A 5,631-nucleotide genomic window follows, 5' to 3' on the forward strand; every position below is an offset into this window, starting at 1 on the left:
TGGTATCCCCCACCGATTAAATATTTCTTTGACCAAGATCCTTGCAGTAGTAGTGGCAGTACAATTTTTGGTAGGGAAAGCTTCAACCCAGTGACTGAAGGAATCCACCACAACCAGTTGTTTTCTTTGTTTTCCAAAATAGTCTTGGATGAGTGCAACAGACAAAGTACTAAGGCCTACATGTGGATAGAGTCTGTATTCTCTGTTGGGGTCTGGTGATGCTAGTGAAGTGGCATTGCCTAAAGTTTCCTTTAATGCTTCAATAGCTTGTGTGTGCTCTGATTTCCATTTCCATTCATCTTGCTTCAGCAGATCATACAAACACTCTGTTAATGATGCATAATGAGGCACAAACTCCCTGCAGAAACCTGTCATGCCTAAGAATTGTCTCAGACTTTTTTCATCAGTGGGCAAAGGTAGCTTACCTATCAGCTCGACCCTTTGTTCATTGATACTTCACCCTGACTGTGCTACAGTAAAACCCAGAAATTGGACTTCTTGCTTTCCCAATTGTATTTTCTTTGGATTAACTTTCAGACCTGCTTCTCTCAAAAGCAATAACATTTCACTCACATCGTTCACATGCTCCTCCATAGAGGCTGACCCAATCAAAATGTCATCAACATATGAAATTACTCTTTCAGGTTTTGAAAATTTATCAATCACTTCTTTCATATGTGAGTGAAATATTGCTGCACTATCTTTGTAGCCTTGCAGAAGAACTGTCCAATAATATTGAAGGCCCGCCCAGCTGAAGGCTGTTTTGTATTGACATGTTGGGTCAAGTGGTAAATTCCAATAACTGTTACTGATATCAATGACCATAAACCATTTCATTTCTGGCGTCAACTTGGCAATCATTTCAGGGTAAGCTGCTACCACAGGTGCCATACTTTTAGCATATTTGTTTAAGGCACGGTAATCTATCATCAGCCTGAACGACCCATCGGGTTTGATGACTGGCCAGGCTGGTGAATTGCATATTGATGCACCCCTTTTTAATGTACCTTGCGCCTCCAATTGTTTTAAAGCTTCTGTTATAGGTTTAATGGCCTCTTTTGGAACTGGGTATTGCTTGAGAGGTGCCAGATCAAATCCTTCCAATAAAATCATTGTATTCATCCTACCACAATTTTGTTTATGTTTAGCCATTATGTCTTCAAATTCACCCATCAGACTATCCCAACAGGGGTCCCAATCTCCATGTAACACACCGACGGGCTTTACTGCTGCTGTTACCAATTCCATGGGAGGATGCCACACATGACCCAATCCGTCATTTCCAGACATCATCCACAACTTCATGTTTGCAAGATCAACCACCAGACTCTGCTGTACTCAGACATCAGCACCAATTATGTCCTGATTTTGACAAACAACGTCACACTCCCACTTCTCTCCCCCTATTTGCATCTCAACACCACGCACAAAAGGAACTTCAATGGAATGTCCAGTGACACCTGTTGTTTTAATTTTCTCATTTCCAGGGACAACTGATTTACTAAAACTAATAGCTGCCCCACTATCTAACAGCGCATTTACACGAGTTCCCCCTAATGTTACATCAACAGTGGGCTGCCCCCAGGAGTCCAATGTTAAATCAGTTAAGAATTGGCAGGAAGGGGCGTGGGGGGCTCGGAACCCCTAAAAATGACTGGTAGAGGGAGACACAGCACGTTCCTTTCCTACTGTTGCTACTTTGATCCCTCCTGCTTTTATTTTTTTAATTTCTTCCTGTATCTTATATAGCTCCTCTTGCAAACGATCTCTCTCACTTCTTATTTCACTAAACGGCACCCAAGGCTGTTTACTAGGCTTTCCTCTGGATTCTGGCCTCCTATAACTACCGGAAGTGTTATAAGATCTTCCTCTCCATGGTCCTGAATCATCTCTATTTTGCTGACCCTCGACTCCAAAAATTCTAGCTGCATCAACCGCAAGACTGTCCTCTCTGCACTTAGTCCTCCATACATTATCCGCTCTTAACAAAATATCACTATAATCACTAGGATCAGGTGTAACAGATAAAATGTCTTCCCTGACATCACCATCCAATGCTTCTAATAACATTGCCCTATGAACCAAACCACCACGTTCAAAACCGGGATTCCCAGTCATCACATATTCCATCACACTGCTAATTCTATCTGCAAGTTCATATGGGCATTCATTCTTCATTTGCCTAATTTTTCCTGACAAGGACACATTTGTCGTCACACCATACAATGCTTTCAATAATTCCTTTAAAACATCCTTAGTTTTATGTCGCTGGCCACAATTTTGCAAAATCCATGCCCACAATCCATTACTACACTTTTCTACAAAATTCTAGTTAGGTCCTTCACATTCAAGTTGTATGTGTCTCTGACTCTCTGCAAATCACAAAACCATTTCATGAACCTGTTTACATCATAGCGGGGTATCTGACCTATCTCCCTTATAATAGCTTCCATCTCCTGTGGCTTTAGTTGCTTTGTAATCAATTTAATTTCACTTGAATCGTCAGTGTTCAATACAGTTGTTGTAGTGGTAGGAGCTGCTGTGGCTGCATGTAACTCATCCCAGGGATATACTGGCTTATAATCTTTGGTATCAAGCTTTATTTTAGAGGTATAATTTTGATGTGAGTAACTTGATTTTTCTGCCAATTTATCAGAAGCAATGTTAGCAGCATGTTTACACTCCTCCAACTGTTTCTCAACAATTTGTATTTTTACTGACAATTCCTCATTTACCCGACTTAAATCATCACATAATTTTGCCTTTTCAATCAATGCCTCCCCAGTAGTGATAGCGTGTAACCTGAAATCTGATATCCTCTCATTCAACCCTTTCTCCATTTCCTCATATCTCTGAGTCTGTTCTAGAATATTCTGCTTTTTTTCCTTAATCTCCTCTATTAATTCTGTACAATAAGACAGTAGTCCCTGAATAATGATACCCTTAGGTTTCTTTTCTTTATTTTTCTTATCAAAGACACTATCGGATAAAAAGCATTTCATTAAATCCCATGACTGTCTATATTCTTGGGGAATATCATAAGGTCCCCCATGACTTTTTATATAATTTAGCAGCCATATATTCATATCCTCTCCCTTAGTGCTATTGTCACCACCAGACACAGCCAAAGCCATTGTGAAAAATATAATGACAAAACAAAAAAAAAAAGAATGCTATTTAAAAAATAATGAACAAGGCACACTTACCAATTGTTAGGTTTCCTAGAACCTCCTTCCTGGGTCCTCACAGTCTTCTGTCACCTCACAGGATTGTTGTCACCACCGACTTCTGTTACTAAGTCCGAAAATACTCTTCTGGTCACTTGAACGGCACCAATGTAGTGATATATCCTTCAAAGAATGGGTCAGGGCACCAATGTAGTGATATGATATATAGTGGGTATGATAATTAATTAGTAATTATTATAATGATGATGTAAGTACTCTTCCGCAGCAACCCAATTCTTCCAGAGAGATGCACTTTATTGACTTCCAACACAGAGCAAGGTCCAAAGTCCACAGATGATAAAAATCCAACAGAGTATATAATTCAGAGTCCCATTTTTCCTAGGTCTGCGCCTTCATAGTCATACACAGATAGAACTAAACTATAGACTGAACGCCATGTTATATTCACTAGACACTGAATGGCTGAGCAATTTGATTGGCTGTCTCCATTCAGACCTTTGATATGCTTTAGTCTTTCAGACAAACAAAAAACCCCAGCCGTGAACAGCTGCAGTCATAAACCGCCCCAATCTGCACTCCCGCATATCAACATCAACAAGTCCCCTTTGATATGTGTAATTAGATTAGATTAACAGATACCACCTGAACACCCTTTTGAGTCCTGGAATGCCTACATTCCTATTCTGTATTCTTGCATATTAACATCAACAAGTCCCCCTTGATATATTAGCACCCCAGGAGGGAGCCTCCGCTAGGCCAACCCAAAACACTCCTTGATCCCATTGTTACCCCCTCAAGTCTAATTACCATCAATAAATACTTCTTCTATTGTCCTTTAAACAATGTACCCTTTGAAATGTTCAATTAGGTTAACAGGCCATACCTCACACACCTAGGTAGACTTGCATAAGATCAACATATCAAAGGGACATCAGCTGTTATATTAAAATTGAGTTGGTTTGGACAAATCGACCATTGTCAACTGAATTCTGGCCTGGTCAATATTGTACTGTATGTGTACATACATATAATATTATAATGTCCCACATAAATTGGCGAACATATTACAACAGACTTGTTTCTAAAGAACTTTAGAATGGACTTTCTAATGAACTTTCAGGGGCAGAAATATGGGAGGGAGTTGCATTCAAGGCAAATTAATGCTTAGTATGAGTTATTAGTTTGTGTGGAGGCTGAGAGAAAAATCAAGGGCGGAATGTGTTGTGTTTGATAAATTAATGATTTTCTCCATCAGACTAATTTTAACAGAGATCAGTGTGTTTGAGTGGCTGAACTTAGATACCATTGTCTCTATAGCTACAGTAAACAGGTATGTTTTCCTGTTGTTCGGTAACTATGGTAAGCAACCTGATATATATATATATATATATATATATACTGTATATATATATGGGGCTTTTTTTCTGCCGGAACTCAGTGGAATGCTGTTTCAGCACCTCTGCTCTGACCTGTCATAACAAACACACTAGCGCTGCGCACACAGGGCTGCTGTCTTCGAGATCTTCGGGTCCCAGCACGGCAACATACAGCTGCCTGTGTTGATTCAGGAGGCAGCTTCTGTTCCTGCCTCTTCTCACATTGTAGCATGGAGCAGAGGAGCTCTGAAACTCCGCCCCAGCTACAGTTCTGACAGCTCCTTGATTGTCTGAAAGGCCCGCACATAACACATGGACTGGAGCACTGATTGGCAGAGGTGAGGGAGTTCTGAATGAAAAACGGGGGGGGGGGGGAGAGCCCTCCAGAGAATGAGCTCACAGAGAGAGGATAACTGTGAAAGAAGGGAAGGGGGGGTGATTGTGCAGCGAGGAGGGGGGAGAGGAGAACTGGGAAGGGAGCTTTGTACAGAGGTAAGAGCTGCAGAGGGCAAAAGGCAGGTTATGTAAAATGAGAGCTGTGGAGGGTGGGAGTGGTTGTGTAGAGGTGAGAGCTGTAGGGGAAGCTGGGGGTGCAGGGGTGAAACATGGGAGGTGGTAAAGGTGAGAGCTGTGGATTGGGGTGAGCTTTAGATGGGGATGCAGAAGGGGAGCAGAGATAATATGGATTGGAGGTGCAGAGGTGAATTGTGGACTGTGGGTGTAATCTGTGAGTTGTGAATAGGGGTGCAGAGTGGAGCTGTGAACAGGGAAAGAAGAGGTGAGCTGTGGATGAGGGTTGCAGAGGTTGGGTGTGGATGGGGGACACAGAGGTAAGCAAAGAGATAAGCAGAAGTGAGGATTTGATGGTTACTTTTGGGGGGATACTTGAGGGAGAAGATCATGGGAATTCGCTGGGGAACAGTAAGACCCCTTTCACACTGGGCGATGTGGGCGTTAGTGGTAAAGCGCTAAAACTAATGGGGTTTTACCGGCGCTTTGGTGCCACTAGCGGGGCGCTTTTAACCCTCCAGAAGGGGTTAAAAGCATGCGCTTATCGCTGCTGTCAA

At 41.9% G+C, this 5,631-nt stretch overlaps 1 pseudogene; it reads right to left on the reverse strand.

Moving 5' to 3' along the window:
- Nucleotides 1-1,644: 1,644 nt before the first annotated feature.
- On the reverse strand, nucleotides 1,645-3,134 carry LOC141125943 (uncharacterized; annotated as a pseudogene).
- Between the last annotated feature and the right edge of the window lie 2,497 nt (nucleotides 3,135-5,631).

The sequence above is a fragment of the Aquarana catesbeiana genome, linkage group LG01 (genome assembly GCF_042186555.1).
Source record: "Aquarana catesbeiana isolate 2022-GZ linkage group LG01, ASM4218655v1, whole genome shotgun sequence".
Classification (NCBI taxonomy): Eukaryota; Metazoa; Chordata; class Amphibia; order Anura; family Ranidae; genus Aquarana; species Aquarana catesbeiana.